The following is an 18,365-nucleotide window of genomic DNA, read 5'->3' on the forward strand; positions in this document are numbered from 1 at the left end:
ACAAGAGAAGCCACTACAATGAGGAGCCTGCGCACCACAATGAAGAGTAGCCCCCGCTCGCAGCAACTAGAGAAAGCCCGTGTGCAGCAACGAAGACCCAACGCAGCCAAAAAATAAATTAAATAAATAAATAAATTTATTAAAAAAAAAAAAAGTAACCTGGGCTTCCCTCGTGGAGCTGTGGTTAAGGTTCCGCCTGCCAATGCAGGGGACATGTGTTTGATCCCTGGTCCAGGAAGACCCCACATGCCGCAGAGTGACTAGGCCTGTGCACCACAACGACTGAAGCCCATGTGCCTAGAGCTCGAGCTCCACAATAAGAGAAGCCACCACAATGAGGTGCCAGTGCACCACAACGAAGAGTAGCCCCTGCTCACTACAGCTAGAGAAAAGCCCGTGCGCAGCAACAAACACCCAACGCAGGCAAAAATTAAAAAGTGGCCATTCTCCATATCCAGAATTTTCCAATATTCCCTTGTAAGTAATCAATGACTCAAGCAAACTCCTGGTGATTTTGGAGGAATGGGTAGAATTGTAATTTTTAAATAAAATCCATTGCTTAACATAAGCCTTATCTTTAGTCACATAATCAGGATTAGAAGGGCTAAGACTAATTATTATTTCCTCTGCTAAAACAAGCAGCATGCTTCAAATTCCTAAAAAGCAAAATAAGGGTTCACAAAGGAATTTGCATTTGAACTTGACTTTGAAGAAAAACAGACGTTTCTGAACAGGTAGTGGAGAGTTTCAGGGATGTAGGGGAGAAAGGCATTTGAGTTTAGAAGTGTGGGAAATACAGATCAGGAGGGGTTTAAAAATCAGACACAATTAAGGCTCATGACTTACAGGGTAGAGAGAAGCAGGTAGAGAAGAGATTAGAAGTATGTGCTAGATTCAAACCGTGTAAGAAATTGTGTTTGCTACCTTAAGGAGTATAAAGTTTTTATAACAGGCTATCCTGAAGGAATTTTGTTTTGTTTTGTCTTGTCTTTACTCAGTGTATTTATAAAGCAGAGGATAACATGATGTGTGTTATGGGGAGATAACTTTGCTCTGGGAGTACCGAGTAAACTGGAGAGGGGAGAAGGAAAATATTTAGGATACCAATACAGTCACCAGATCATAGATTATGAAGTCTCACCATAGCTGTTGAGATGGAAAAAAATAACTTTAAAAATAGGGACAGTGAGATTGACAGACTCACTGAGTAACTAAGTGTACACAGGGAAAAGTCAGAACGTTTCTTTCTGTTTTTGAAGGCTGGGTAGATAGAGTATTATTTGCTAAACTACATGCTCTCTGAACACAACTTGATATTGAGGACTGTGTGATCAGTCTGCAAGGGTATGGGGTGAGGTTTGGGGTGTAAAAACTCAAGAGTCCCACCCGAGTAGAGAAAGTTGACAGGTAAGAGGCTACCAGAGTCTGCAGGACAGCAGAGACATCTGTACCGCTGCCCAGACCGGATTATCATGAGCTCGTAGATCAGAAGACTTCAAACCTAGTTATATACTAGAATTACCTAGAAGTTTAAAAAAACACCAGTGCCCTGGTCCCATTTCCAGTGATTCTAATTTTGCCCTTGTGGGGTCTCACAGACTTTGGTATTTTCCTTATAAGTTCTTCACAGATTCTAATATGCAACGAGGATGAGAATCACTGCTAAAGATGGTAACCGAGGAGCGTGGAAACGTTTTATTTATTCTCTTTTGTGACCTTCACCTGCATCATAATTTGTCAAATACCTGTCTCCTTCGTGTCACAGGATAACAGGAGCCAGACGTGTTTCATTCACAGTTTCATTGCTCAGGATTCATTACTGTGATTTTGCACAGTCATGTAAACTGTTCACTTCCTCACTCACCAATATCTATCCACTGAACAAGGCTATTTGAGAGGTGCTAGGAATACAATGGAAAGCAAAATCCTACACCATCCCTCACTTCATGGAGTTTACAATCTGTATAGAAAAAAGAAAAGGAGAAATGAAAGGAGAAATAAAAGAAGGAACTTAAAGTCCGTATCTTCTCGGCCAAGGTTCTATTCACTTTCATGTCATCCCTAATTATGGATACATGGAATTTCAAGCACTGTTGAATACAAGAAAGAGGCATTTGGGTGGCAAAAGACGTGTGTGTACTATAACAAAATCTGCCCATGAGCTCTCCATCCTTTTTTTTTTTTTTTTTTGCCCCTTTTCTGTAAGGCTGACCAGACAAGACATTGTAATAGTCTAAATAAGAAGATAATGCTAAGATGCGTACGTTAATTTTTAACAAGCAAAAATAACTTCTGCTAAGGACACTGATGATTCACGTTGCTCACTGTCCCCTAGGAGAAGCCGATTATTATGAAATAGAGCAGAACTCCTTCCTTTCAGAAGACCTAAATAATAATACATAAATTATCATCATCTTCTTAAGGTGTAGACCGCCACAGCTCATTTTCAAAAGGGTAAATCTGCCAAAATCTTAAGAATTAATCACTTAGAGGACAGAGGGTGATTCAGCAGCATCTAAATTTGTATCTCTAATTCTCCCTTTCAGAGGAGTAAAGTGCATGGCATATAGTGAGATGAGGACGATATGCATTTTTAGACCTGGGGAGAAAGACGATAAAAAATGCCGCACAAAAATTTTGCATTGTTCAGAGAAAGCGATATAAACATCTTTGTTGAGGCTATATCCTTCAATAAGGGTATCTCAATTTAATTTAAAAATTAAAGAAAAAATACAGAAAATGAATTTTAAGAGAATTATACATGGAATCATAGAATCAAAGGATTTCAGACCCAGGAAAGCCTTTGGGAATTTATCCCCACTAGGGCAGATTTTCAATTGATATTTTTTGATAACAGTTTTATTGTTTCAACTTACATATCATAAAATCCACCGACTTTATCCAATTCACTCATTTTGGTAAATTTAAAGAGTTGCGCAATCATCATCATTCAGTTTTAGAAGCTTTCAGTCATCCCAGGATTCCTCATACACATTTGCAGACAATCTCTGTTCTCACTCCTAGCCCTAGAGAACCACTATGTTACTTCCTGTCTCTACAGATATCCCTGTTGTAGACATTTCAGGTAAGGAGACACATACAGCATGTTGTCTTTTGTGCCTGACTTCTTTCACTTGGCATAGTAACTTTGAGGTTCATCCATGCCGTAGCGTATGTAGGTAGTTTGTTTCCTTTTTACTGCTTAATAATATTCAATTGCACCAACCCTTTGAATTTCAAGATGAAGAAATGGAGATCAAGTGAGGCAGCATCGCGATTTCAAGCTCCTACCGCATGTGTGGCCTCTCTGGATGTGAAATCGGACTCTGACACTGGATGATAAATGTCCTGACCTCATACTAACTGGTTCTGTTCACTGGGGAGACAAGTACCAGCATGCAACCTGTGGGTGATTTTGTGTGTGGGACTTCTCATAGTAAGTTCAGAGCAACTGTCACTTAGGCAAACCAGAAAGCTTGACCCTTGCTATCTCCCAGGCCTTTGTGAAACTGAGTCCCCCTAAAACCAAGTTCCTCAAAGTGTTTGATTAACCTCTGTGTCTAAAATGTTATTCCCTTTCTTGTCCAATACCTGTTCTCCTCGTGATTGAAAAGTATCAAAGGAAAGGGGGGAACCGAAACTGAGTGGGACCCCGTGGGGCCCTCCCGGGTACAAATCCTTTCTGGGTCTCCCAGTTCTTGTTTGCAGGAAATAGGCTTCATTCAGCCTTCTTGACCTTCCCTGAGTTCCAAAGGTCAGATTCAAACAGTTGCTAATCAGGGAAGAGAGAGAAGGCAGAAACAAAGGAGAGGCAGTCAAGAAACAATTATGCAACTCGGAGGCAGGGTCCTGGTTCCTCCTCAAGGACCATACAGAAGAGTATCTTTGAGTTCCTCAGCAGGAACTAAGGTCGCCACTTGGGTGGAAGACGGACGGCTACAGCAGGCTGAGCACAAGAGTCCTGGAACACCACCCTGTCACCTCTCTATTAACCAGTCAAAAGAAAGTCTGCACACAGTGCAAGATAATGAAGACTGACCTCCTCCCCAAATGATTAGCTGTGATCAGCTTCCCCTTTCTCCCTTTAAAAACTTTCATGGTCCAGCAGAACCTTCAGAGTTGGTTCTTGGACATGAGTCCACCTTCTTCCCTGGTTGCCTGTCTCCTGAGTAAAGCAACCCTTCCTTTCCAACCAACAACTGTCTTTTGAGTATTGGCTTTCAAAGGAAGAGCGGCCAAACCTGAGTTTGGTAACAAATACTGTAGACTTTCGTTAACATACTTCTGATAGGGACAGAATAAGATAGTTATACAGGTGGCTGTGGAAGTCCCAGTAGGGGACTATAGATAGGGAAACCTAGGAAACTGTGGGAGACCACTGTAAGTTAATGACAGCTCAAGAAAGGTATTGGAATGTCATGGAATGAAGCAGGCTTGCTTAGCTATAAAACCATAAAAAAAAGCACGACATATGCCCCAGGCCATCAGATAAAAGAAAAATGTCACCACCCTTCTACTGATACGAATAAGTGCTATGATGATCCTAGTTTGACCTCATAGGGTCAGACACTCTCCTGCCTGATACAAAGGAGAAGCTAGTGATGGAAGCCTGACATCTACTTTCCCCTTCCCCTTTCCTTTCACAATAAAATTGTAGCCCACTTAATCCTCAGGGCAGAGCCCCCTTGCCTGCTCACATGCATCTCTTACAAGCATCCTATGTTAATAAATCTACTTTTTGCCTATCACTTTGCCTCTCAGTGAATTCCTTCTGTGCTGAGACACAAAGAACCTGAGCCTCAGTAAGTCCAGACACCAGGTGAGTGATTTTAATTAAGAGACTGTGGGTTGCTCGCTTCAGCAGCACATATACTAAAATTTGAACAATACAGAGAAGATTAGCATGGCCCCTGTGCAAGGATGATATGCAAATTCATGAAGCATTCCATAGTTAAAAAAAAAAAAAGACTCTGGGTTTGAGTTCCGGCTGCATGGGTTCAAGTCCCAATCTAGGTTTAGGCTGGATTCAAGTCCCAGAACTCAGGTTCAAGTCCCAATCTGAGGTGCACAGTTTCACTTCCACATCCCCCAACATCCATTTCTTTGGGGGAAAAAAGTCCTAATACATGTGGTGGTGATTATTTCAGAATTATTTGTCAGTTTATATGTCTTTCTTCCCCCAGCAAGCTTCTAAGCACTGTCAAAGGAGGAAGAAATTTTCCTCTACTCTTCCAGGTTCTTCTGGCTGGTCTGAGAACTAAATTTACAGAACAGGTTAACAGGAAAAAATCACACAAAACTTTAATAACATGTATACGTGGGAGAAACCCAGGAGAACTAGGTAAACTGCCAAAATGACTAAAACCCTCACCTTAAACACCATCTTCAGTTAAAGACAAAAGAGGAAGTTGGGGCAGTGGTTTGGGACTTCAAAGGGAGGAAGGCAATTCTCATGGAAAAGGAAAAGCAAATGTTTGGTACACAAATGTTTGCTGGGCCCTGCAGAGACAGTGGGACACAGAGCGGAATTTTAACAAACAGACTCTGCTGGGTTCCTCCCTGTTGGCACACCTAATTCACAGTATAGTTATTTCCTCAAACAGATCCTCTATCTACACTCTTTAGGCAGTAAGAAGGTCAAAGTTTCTTTCTGAGTCTTTTGGGCCTGTTTTTAGCTTAAAATAATCCACATGCCAAGGAGACATGTTGGGGTGGCAGATTTAGCTCCCCTACAGCACTTTTCCTGAGGGAGCTCTCCAAGGCTCAAGGCCATAACTGCCACATGGAAGTCTGCCTGCAAACATATTTCCATTCCAACGCTATGATTTGTAAATAGAGAAACTCATCTCATGTTAACTCTTCTGAGGTCCCGCAGGTAATGAGTAATCGAGAAAAGTATTCGGATTTGGTTTACTTCTACACTTGGAACATTTTAGTGACTAAAGATGAGCTCCAAGTTTTGTATTTTCTTGGATAGTCAGGAAAGTTAACCACAGTATTTTGCAAACTCTAAGGAATCTAATAAAGGCTATCACTCTCTCTAATTAGCCCCATTTGATTTTCATTTTATTAAGAACAACATGGCGATGCATGCTTGCCCTCTCACCTGACTTTAATTAGGTCTCATGAAACACAATTTGGTGAATCTGGCCATTCGCCTCATTATAAAAGAGACAAATTATCCTATACCAGCCTTCTCTCTCTTTTTTTTAAGCTCTTTATTGGAATATATTTGCTTTACACTCTTATACCATCTTTTGAGGTACACCAAAGTAAATCAGCTGTATTTATACATATATCCCCATATCTCCTCCCTCCCTCGGCTTCCTCCCGCACTTCCCCGTCCTGGCCCTCTAAGGCACCACCCATCATCGAGTTGATCTCCCTTTGTTATACAGCAACTTCCCACGAGCTATCTGTTTTACAGTTGGTAGTGTATATATGTCTATGCTACTCTCTCACTTCGTCCCAGCTTCCCCTTTGCCCCCCATCCCCCCAACCCCATGTCCTCCAGTCCATTTTCTGCATCTGCATCCTTATTCTTAACCTGTCACTGGGTTCATCAGTACCATTTTTTTTTAAGATTCTGTACATATGAGTTAGCATATAGTATTTGTTTTTCTCTTTCTGGCTTAATTCACTCTGTATGACAGACTCTAGGTCTATCCATCTCATGACATATAGCTCCATTTCATTCCTTTTTATGGCTGAGTAACATTCCATTGTATATATATGCCACATCTTCTTTATCCATTCATCTGTTGATGGGCATTTAGGTTGCTTCCAGGTTCTGGCTATTGTAAATAGTGCTGCAATGAACATTATGGTACATGTTTCTTTTTGGATTATGGTTTTCTCTGGGTATATGCCCAGGAGTGGGATTACTGGGTCATATGGTAGTTCTATTTTTAATTTTTTAAAGAACCTCCAAACTGTTTTCCATAGTGGCTGTACCAGCTTACATTCCCACCAACAGTGCAGGAGAGTTCCCTTTTTTCCACACCCTCTCCAACATTTATGGTTTCTAGATTTTTTGATGATGACCATTTTGACTGGTGTGAGGTGATACCTCACTGTGGCTTTGACTTGCATTCCTCTAATGATTAGTGATCTTGAGCATCTTTTCATGTGTTTGTTGGCCATCTGTATGTCTTCTTTGGAGAAATGTCTATTTAGGGCTTCCACCCATTTGTGGATTGGGCTATTTACTTTTTTGGTATTAAGCTTCATGAGCTGCTTGTATATTTTGGAGATTAATCCTTTGTCAGTTGCATCGTTGGCAAATATTTTCTCCCATTCTGAGGGTTGTCTTCTTGTCCTGTTTATGGTTTCTTTCATTGTGCAAAAGCTTTTAAGTTTCATTCGGTCCCATTTGTTTATTCTTGATTTTATTTCCATCATTCTAGGAGGAGGGTCAAAAAGGATCTTGCTTTGATGGATGTGATAGAGTGTTCTGCCTATGTTTTCCTCTAGGAGTTTTATAGTGTCTAGCCTTACATTGAGATCTTTAATCCATTCTGAGTTTATTTTTGTGTATGGTGTTAGGAAGTGTTCTAATTTCATTCTTTTACATGGTAGCTGTCCAATTTTCCCAGCACCACTTACTGAAGAGGCTGTCTCTTTTCCATTGCATATTCTTGCCTTCTTTGTCAAAGATAAATTGCCCATATGTGCTTGGGTTTACCTCTGAGTTCTCTATTCTGTTCCATTGATCTTCCTTTCTGTTTCTGTGCCAGTACCATACTGTCTTGATCACTATGGCCTTGTAGTACAGTCTGAAGTCAGGAAGCCTAATTCCACCAACTCCATCTTTCCTTCTCAAGATTGCTTTGGCTATTCGGGGTCTTTTGCATTTCCATACAAATTGTAAGATTTCTTGTTCTAGTTCTGTGAAAAATGCCATTGGTAATTTGATAGCAACTGCATTGAATCTGTAAATTACTTTGGGTAGTACAGTCATTTTCACAATGTTGATTCTTCCAATCCAAGAACATGGCTATACCATGTTTCTAATGAAAATAAAACCCTCTTTTCCAACCAAAAGGCATTGTCTGTTCCTAGATATTAAATATTTGCAAAATAGACATAAGCCATTAGTTTCCAGGGACATGTTATTTTAAATACTCAATCTCAGATTTTTTAAATTTATTTATTTATTTATTTATTTACTTCTTTATTTATTGGCTGCATTCAGTCTTCATTGCTGCACACAGGCTTTCTCTAGTTGCGGAGCGCAGGGGCTACTCTTCCTTGCAGTGCATGGGCTTCTCATTGAGGTCGCTTCTCTTGTTGTGGAGCACAGGCTCTAGGCACACAGTCTTCAGTAGTTGTGGCACATGGGCTCAGCAGTTGTGGCTTGCAGGCTCTAGAGCACAGGCTCAGTAGTTGGGGCGCATGGGCCTAGTTGCTCCCCTGCATGTAGGATCTTCCTGGCCCAGGGATTGAACCCGTATCCCTGCATTGGCAGGTGGATTCTTAACCACTGTGCCACCAGGGAAGCCCTTAATCTCAGATTTTTGACAACTAACAATTTTCATTTATATATTGATATGCTGGTCTAATAAATAATATATTCAGGCCATTAAAGCAGGTAAGCAAAAGAGGAGTTAATGTTGCGGTGTAGTAAACCACATAGTATCTGTCAAACTTCCTGGGTTCAAATTTGCTCACTTCCTCATACCATATTTGTAACCATGGCATGTTCCAACATTTGAACTCTCATCTACAAAATGAGAGTAACAATACTATCAATCATATTGGGTTGTTGTACAGACTGAAAGACATATTACAAGTTAAGCTCATATAAAAGTTATTGACACAGCATAGTATCATTTATAGCTATTATTGAATTGAGGTCATTCTTTGGACTTATTTTCTATTATTACTTTTAGAAATTTTCATAGGGCCTGGAATTACTATGAGATACCATATTCCAAATATTCTATCCTTGGTCCATAAAAATATATTCCAAAATTTCAATCCCAGACTGCTACTGCTTTCTGAAGAAGCACAAAGAGTCCTTTTTCATTTATGTGACCAGACTTTCTGATCAGACAATATGATATGTAAGTAAGGTATTTGATATTATAATGCAATCTGAGCCTTCAAAACTCCTATATTGTGTCCCATGGCATTTCTAATTGCTATAAATGAAAATTGGATAGTCTCATACTATCCACTAAATACAATTCGATTTTCATTAATATCACCATGTGTTTTACCATAAATTTCAACTTCATAAAACAGTGAGAAATTCAAATGGAAATTCAATACAGTTTAGAAAATACTGGAGAGAAGAACATGAGAGACAGAGAATGAGAATGCATATACTGGGATTTCCCTGGTGGCTCAGCAGTTAAGAATCCGCCTGCCAATGCAGGGGACACAGGTTCAATTCCTGGGCTGGGAAGATCCCACATGCCACAGAGCGACTAAGCCTGTGCACCACAACTACTGAGCCTATGCTTTAGAGCTCATGAGCCACAACTACTGAGCCCACATGCCACAACTTCTGAAACCTGTGAGCCTAGAGCCCGTGCTCTGCAGCAAGAGAAGCCACTGCACCAAGAAGCCTGCGCACCACAACAAAGAGTAGCTCCTACTCTCCACAGCTAAAGAAAGCCTGCGGACAGCCATGAAGACCCAACACAGCCAAAAAATTAAAATTAAAAATATAAAGTTTAAAAAAAAAGAAAATGCATATACCTGTGTATAGGTGGAAGTGGTAGAGGGAATATTTGTATTAACTCTAATGCTATACCATTAAAATCCATTGGTACTAGATTGTGATTTCATTGAGGAATACATAAAAGCTTAAGATAAAAGATATGATCACACTTCATAAAGCACAAAATACTATAAAAGTCAAAATTAAGTCAACCTATGAAATGGAAGGAAATATCTGCAAACCATATATCTGAAAAGGAATTAATATCCAGAATATGTAAAAAATACCTACAATTCAACGACAACCAAAATAACCTAATTAAAAAATGGGCAAAGGACATTAATAGACATTTCTCCAAAGAAGATACGCAAATGGCCAAGTATATGAAAAAATGTTCAACACCACTAATCAATGAGGAAATGCAAATCAAAACCACAATGAGATATCATCTCACACCCATCTGGCTGATCACTATTAAAAGCAAACAAACGAACACCCAGAAAGTAACAAATGATTGCAAGGATGCAGGGGAAAAGGGAACCCTTGTACGCTGTTGGTGGAAATGTAAAATGGTGCGGTTGCTGTGGAAAAAAATATGGGGTTCCTGAAAAATTAAAAATAGGATTACCATACACTCTAGCAATTCCACTTCTAGGTATATATCCAAAAAAATTAAAAACAGGATCTAGATGATATAAAAATATGCACACACATATTCGATGCAGCATTGTTCAAAATAGCTAAAAGATGGAAGCAACTTAAATGTCCACCAACAGATGAATAAAATCCAGCATATACATGCAATGGAATATTATTTAGCCTTAACAAAGAAAATCCTATTATATACCCCAACATTAATGAACTTTGAGGATATCATGACAAATACTGCATGATTCCACTTATATGATACCTACAATAGCCAAACTCTTTGAAACAGAAAGTAGAATGGTGGTTGTCAAGGGCTGGGAGAGGGAGAAATGGGGAATTGATGTTCAATGGATATGCAGTTTCAGTTTTGCAAGATGAAAAAGTTCTAGAGACCTATTGCCAATGATGTGCATGCAGTTAGCAATACCATACACTTAAAAATGGTTAAGATGGTAAATTTTATGTTAAGTACTTTTTACTGAAAAAAAAAATGCATTTTGGCCAAGGGGTATCCAACTATACTAAAACAAGTATACTGCTATATATATCACAGATTAGAAATTTGATTTATTAATTGGCCAAATCATTTCTGGAATACCCTGTAACAAAAATACCCTTGAAGGAACCGTCATTTTTAATTGCATAAGTTTTTATAGCCCATATCTTATCTCTTCTTCAATGATATAGATAATGGAGAGCAAAGAGAATACAGAAGCATGTTCTCTAGTTTACTCATCAGGAAATTTTTTAAAAATTATTTATCCATTTCTGTTACTCACTTCATGTGGATCTTCAGAAGACTCAAATGACTGTATTTTTCCCTAAACGCCAAGTTAAGGATTTGAGAAAAAATGTCTGTGAAGCAGCCCCTGCTACACACTCCAGAAGTTCTGGCATTCTAGCTTGTTTATGTGTGTAAACAAATGTAAACGTGCTCTCTCTTCTGTGGCTTATTTAGAGGTACCGAGAGAAATCTGAGATGTCACATTCCAAAACACCATCAGGAAGCTATGGAATTTTCTGTTTCAACCCGAGTCTGATTATAAAGGCCATACTCTGACTGCTCTATAATTCTTCTCTGTTTCTCAATTCCCCATGTCCCTTCTTTGGTATGCTCATTAATCTGGCTGGAATACAGCTTTCCGATTCAGTCATATAGTGATTTACTTGAGGGGTATGGTCCCGCGTCCACAATGGAGAGTTAGATTTCAACTCAATGCAGAAAGAATTTCATAATAAGTGCTTTTCAGCCATGAATGAAAAGTTACTGCAGAGGATACTGTGAAAATGTTCTTTCAGCAGTCCAAGTAAGATGCAAAGAAATCTCTTAGGAAAGGTGAAATGTTTGGAGAAACATTTCTTTCATCTTACAAACCATATTTTACAACTGGGTAGTTTTCCTCTGGTGAGAACAAGTTTCTCTCACAGGAGGTTGATGACCTCTTTAAAAAAAAAAAATTCAGAGAGGAAAAAACAAAGATGTAACGTTACAGAAAAAGACACACACACATAAAAAAACACAATTTTGGTTTTTTCCACACACACACGAGTGCACACACACATCAGTTGTCACTGATATTTCAAGCACTCTATACTTACGTGTATATTAAATAAGTCAAACTCTTAATCATTCATCTTTTTATTCACTCTGTTACCTACTCATGCTTTAATCTGTCACCACGATCAATATTGTGTGAATTATCGTGCAGCTGCCCCCAAACTTCAACTTGTTAAAAAAGATTTCTCTTGCACTGTTTACTATGTATTAAATTACACAACTTCATTTAGATATCTGGATAAATAAGTTAATAAGTTTAGAACATACCTTCCATATTAAATGCTGGAAATTCTGTGCACAGTAAGAAACTCACCCACCTGCCATAGCTGTGAAAAATGCAATTGTACACATCCAGTCATTATAAAGTGGTGTCCTGTCATTCAACACAGGTACCCAGAGGTTGTTTCATATTTAATAAAGTGATATAATGATTTATTAATCCTGTGGGGAAAAAAAGAATCATAATTCTGTACTGTCTCCATCTCCAACAACACAAAATCCTCTTGTTTCCTAATGTGGATTTGTGTACAGTGACACCATCTTTTGGCTATAAAGACACATATACACACCTCAGCAGAAGACAGATCTCAGTAAATGTTACTTTTATTTTCCTGCATACAAACAGGCTGGACTCTTCAGCAGGCTCTTTTCTTCCTCTTGTCAAGGTTTCTCTGAGCATCTGTCATTATTTCAACATCTGGAGGGACAGATAAGCTGCTCCAATTTGAACACTGCAGTCAGCAACTTTCTTCAGAAAACGAAATTTGTCACTGCTGCAAAGCATCCATCTTCTGCCAGCTTTTGACTTCCTATCCTCAGGCCAAACTCGAAAATCAGGCCTCCCAGTTTGTAGGGCTGCTGTGCTCTGGACTAATTCAGCTGTGGAGAAAAGGATGACAAAGGGTGGAAAGATCATGATTAACTGAAATTAATTTCTAAAACAGCAGGAAACCCATCTCAATATGATATAAAGATTTAATCTTAACCTGATGTCTCTCCAGACATTACACGACTTCCTTCTTAAAGAAATATTGAATGTTGTTCTGCATTTTTCCCTGTTTGCTTGTACCATCATTGTGCTGCTTTGATCAGAGAGAGAGGTCATCTTTTTAGATTAACCAGAAAGCTAACAGTTGCTAACTTGAGGTGTGAGATGAAAGAGATTCACAAATCACCCATTCCTTATTCTACTCATTCAATTAAAGTCATAGTAGAGCTGCACACATAAAATTATATTTTAAAGGCAAATCTATCAGGTTCCTTTCTTTCTCTGATTAAAACCATTCACTGATTCCCTTTCCCCAGAGAGTTTTTGGATGGTTTTATGAGCTTGTCAAGGTGAGTTGTCTTCTGGCTCTTGTTTCATTCTCCAGGCTTGCGTCCCATCCTTGCTGTACCCTCCAACCACTTGAATTTCTCTATGCCATGCCCTCTTGCCAATGTGCATGTTATTCCTATTTCTAGGAGGCCTCTCAGCCTAGAAAAATGCCTCTCAAAATCAATGTGCATTCAAATCATCGAGGAATCTTGTTAAAATGAAGGTTTTAGGCTGTGTATTTATAACAAGCTTCCAGGTGACACTAATATTGTTGAGACCTATACTTTGAGTATCATGGTCTTAGAACACGTATTCTCAATGCAGGGGTGATTTTGCTCCACAAGGCCATTCGGAACTATCTGGAGATATGTATCTGTCATAACTTGGGGTGGGGGGCGGGGCTACTGGTATCTAGTAGTTAAAGACCAAGAATATTACTAAACATTGTATAATCCACAGGAAAGTCTACCATGACAAAGGCTTACTCAGGCCAAAATGCCAAAAGTGTGAAGTTGAAAATCTTGATCTAGAGGGTATCTAGTCTTCAGGAATCAGCTCAGTTATCACCTCTTCTCTGAATAAGTGGCTAATCACACCTAACTGTTTCTGGCTTCCCCATCCATCCAACCCTACCACTTCTTCACAGACCTAATAAAGTATACATATGGCTTATCTGCTATATTATCAATTCTTTGCACGCCTAATTTCACTTCAAATTGTGAGCATCTTGAGTGCAATTATCATTTCTGTGTCACAGTACACAGCACCTATTTTGTTGTTGTTGGTTTTAGGGCACTTTTCCATGTGCCTAACATGAGATTGTTGAAAGAAAATGAGATCATTAAAATTTGCAAAATTCAATTTTGCCATCATAAACAAAAGGTAAAATAAGAAAGTGCCATTTGGTTTAACCTATCAAGAACTTACTATTATGATAAGAGTTGAAGAAAATGATTATTCCAACTGCTCATAAAAATGTGATGGGTTTACATTACTCAGAGATAAATCACTGAAAGTCTTTAAAATATTACTGTTCTTTGATCACCTCTAAGAGGTCATTTTTCACTGGTTGATTTGGAGTCAAATCAGTCCATTGACTTAGAGAAGGAATTCTTATCCATGGGTTTGTGATAGAATTTAGGAGTTCTGTGAATGCAGAGGGGAAAAAAAATACACCTAATTTAGTATTTTTTGTTTTATGTTTAATGAAGGAAACAAAGCACAGACTCTTTAACACACTGTCATTTGTGGCTACCACACATGTTTTCTTATCTTATTACAGTATGTCATAAATCTGGAAATATTATTTATAATAATGCTGCTTAAAAGTTACATTACTTAAGAGATTATTTAATATATTAATGAGGAAGCACTTATATTTCTATGTCATGATTAAAACACCTTGACAATTTTATTTCAACATAATTAACTTTCTTTGTAATCCCATTTCTTTATTTAAAGATATTATTTTAATAGTTAATCCATCAGCTGCATGGAATACCAAAAAAAGAATGAAAATCCTAACCCCATCCTCCATACCCCACTTCAAACCCTGTCAGTCTGACTAATTCATATGTATGAGAATATTTCATGACTGTACTTTCACTTATTAAAGTTCTTTATCAGTGGATATTCAGAAAACACTGCATAAGGGCCACTCTGCAAAAGACAAATGAAATATGTAATATACTGTATTAGTTGTCTATTGCTGCATAAGACATTCCCCAAAATTTACAAGCTTAAGACGACACAAATATGTTATCTTACAGTTCTATAAGTCTTAAATCTGAAAGAAATCTCATCAGGCTAAAATAGAGGTGTCAGCAAATTATATCCCATCCTGGAGGCTCCAGGGGAGAATCTATTTCTTGCTCGTGAAGTTGTTACCATAACTCAGCTCCTTGGGGTTGTAGGAACCAGGCCCTTGTTTTTGTTGCTGCTTATAAGATGAGGGCTATTCACTACTGTCCTTGGCTAATGGCCCCATCCTACATCTTCAAAGTCACCAACAGCAAGTCTAATATTTCTTATATCACATCTCTCTTTTTCCATCATTTTTCTGTTTTGAGAACTCATGTGATTAGGATAAAGCTCCCTGTTTCAAGACCTCTAACCTTACTCTCCTCTGAAAAGTCTCTTTTGCCATATAAAGTAATATATTTACAGGTACTGGGGATTAGGACGTGGCCTATCTATTCCAGGTGCCTAGAAGTATCTCACAATGACTACAGACACTTTATCTTTGAATTTCACTAATATTTCATCATTATTAAGTGAAGATGCCTGAATCTTATGCCAACCAATGAAAATTAATTTCATTATTTATTAATGTAATATATGTAGAGCTATTATAATCAGTTCTGATATAATATTCTTACTAAAGGGAGGACACAGATCTTCGCTAATATTATTTTTTTTTTCTAAACTCTCTTTTCCTAAATTCTATTAATCCATGGATATGTATAGTTTTATAGCTCTCAATATCTTTTGCATATTGTGCCTATTGTCTTATTAAAATATTTCAGTGTCTGTGTACAGTGTTAGCACATGATATTTTCAGCAGTAAAATTTTGGAAATTACCTGATGAAAGGATTTTATTTTCCATTTTTAGACTGTGTTTATAGGGAGAATCCTATAAAAGTGAAGAGATCAAGAAACATGTAGTTAAGTGATGAATTATCCTTCTCAAAAATTATCTATGTTTATGGGGTGAAGATTACCCAAGAAATTTAAGGACACATACCTACTGAATATGTAGGATATATAAACTCATAATAGTAAAACCCTACTTTTTACATTTTTGAACACTGCCCTAACCTGACAAAGTAGATTATTCAGAAAGTCACAAGTCTTCAGCATATTTGAGTCAGAGTGTACACTGGCCACAGCTTAAGACAGGGGAAAAAAAAACTGTCAAGGAAGAAATTCAGTTTGTAGAGGAGTTCCTTCTTGGGGAACCACAGGTAAAAGTAGAAAATGAAATAAAATACTAGTTACAAAAAGGGAATGCCAAAAGCAGTTCATGATTTCCTATAGAAAATAACCCTGTAGCCACTGCTCAAATCACTCTCTTTTTCTTTACTGCTTTTTAATCCAGCAGAGAGGATCAGTAAAGGATCTTTGGAACGGAGAGCAAGTTTCACTAATGAGTCTCCTGATGCTGTTCCAGTGATGGGCACAGCAGAATTCCATCAATAAAACATTAAGATAAAGCACCCACAGCCCTTAAGGCAGCAGCCAAATCTCATTCCAGGGACTTGCATTTTGTGTCAATTAAGAAGCAGACTTCAAGAGATGAAATTGACTTTGCTCAGGCTTGTAGGACACCTCCGGCAAACATTAGCACAACAATCGCCATCATATTTTTTGCACCTCTCAGGTCCATGTGCAACAACTATCTCTCTCATTTCTCATTGGCATACTGTTGCTCTAATTTACTCTCCAAGACTTGCATTGAAGTCCCAATTGAGCTTGTTGGACACTGAAATAGAATAACAGGCACAAGCCTTTTCCAAACCTGTATTTTCTCCATTTATTAGTAAACCTCTCAACTCATTTTTTTTTTTTTTTTGCTTCCATCAGGAGAGTTTCAAGACAACCCTGTAAGTTGAGATAAGAATATTCTTATTTATTAAACCAATGCTTCTATCAATATAAATAAATTTGAATTCCAGGTGCCTTCCGGGGCATCTCTTTCTCCTACGTTTGGTTCTTGAATCCCAGAAAAAGCAATTGTGAAAGAAGTGCTATTAACATGAACACACTCTGTTTCTTTATTTGTTATAGCAGCAAATGTTCCATAATGTAAATATTAGGATGGAATTTACAGTGAACATTGGTATATTTCTGAATTTCTTATCACACCTAAATTAACTAAAGGGTTTTTGTTTAAGGGATCTCTTCTTCTGATTAAAATGTAGTTAGAATCATAAAATCCTGTAGTTTAATATTTGAGAATCTCATTCACTTAATTTGCATAAACCCATTTTGATATCTTTAGAGAATAAACAAATTTACATTTTTTTCATGTAACTTGCCTCATCAGAAAAAGCTTTGAATATTCAGGTAAGCATAATTTGTCTTTGCTGTCACATTAGGGTGTGATTTACCTGCCTTTTCTAAGATATCTAAGTAAACCCTGATTAAATAAACATGAAAGTGACAGACAGCAAACATTTTAATCTCACAAAGAGAACAGGTGTGCAAAAGTTAGAAAGCACCCCAACACTCCCACTCACCCTGAATGTATCAAATTCAAACACTGCCCACAGTGAGATTCAACCTCAACCTCTTTCCCAGAGACACAGCACTGCCATGAGCAACCTCTCACTAGCAATAGGTCTTTTACCTCTGACACTTCCCAAGGCTCTGTCACCATGAGCAAGAACTCTCCACACGTGCTCCCCTTCCCTCTCACCTGACTAGTCTAGTTATAAAACAATTTGAAACTTGGGAAATTTCGACCAAGAAACAGTGCCTCTATTATCACTTTTCATTTCACATACAACAGAGACACATTTTACTTAATCACTGAAGATGCCCAGTTGTTTACCTGATCTGAAGAGTGATTTGGGGACAGAATTAAGTTTAGGGATTCTGTTTAGAAGGTTTTCTAATACACTGTAACGCATTTTCAAAATTTAGAAGAACACGACATTAGATTATTTTATTGTTAATGAATTAGAGACATGTACAGGTTGAAAATGGACAATAAGGAAGGAAGATAATGCATTTCAGACCAGAAATATTTCTTCACAAATCAGATGGTGCCTCTTTCGCCTCTGTATGATAGAACATGAGGAGTCATCCCATTCAACACTTTCTTCAGAAAGGGCAAAAAGATGGGTTCAGAGGAGTGACTTCCCCAAGTCAAGCTTTCAAAGAATATTTTTATTGATTACCCACCCTGGGCCTTGCATATAACATGTCACCCAGTACCTCAGGAACCAGAGAGATGAGTGCCTGCTCAGAGCAAAGCAGAAATAATTCTTGTGTTCACAGTCTCTTTCAGTCTAATGAAAAATTAAAGATATATTTATTTGGCACACTAAGAAAAAAATAAAGATATATTTATGAGCATATAGCTAATTATAAATTGTAACTGTAGTAAGTCCTTTTTAAAAACAATTACAAGTTGAAATGAGGTAAGAAGGGAGTTGCTGGAATGGATCGA

The 18,365-nt window shown here is 38.1% G+C and overlaps 1 non-coding gene across 1 annotated transcript; it reads left to right on the forward strand.

The window, feature by feature from the left end:
- The first annotated feature begins 4,848 nt into the window (after positions 1-4,848).
- Positions 4,849-4,955, forward strand: LOC130839447 (U6 spliceosomal RNA). Its single transcript, XR_009049844.1, has one exon. It is a non-coding gene; the product is annotated as a U6 spliceosomal RNA (small nuclear RNA).
- The last annotated feature ends 13,410 nt before the right edge of the window (positions 4,956-18,365 follow it).

Source organism: Hippopotamus amphibius, chromosome 16 (assembly GCF_030028045.1).
Source record: "Hippopotamus amphibius kiboko isolate mHipAmp2 chromosome 16, mHipAmp2.hap2, whole genome shotgun sequence".
In the NCBI taxonomy this organism is placed as follows: domain Eukaryota; kingdom Metazoa; phylum Chordata; class Mammalia; order Artiodactyla; family Hippopotamidae; genus Hippopotamus; species Hippopotamus amphibius.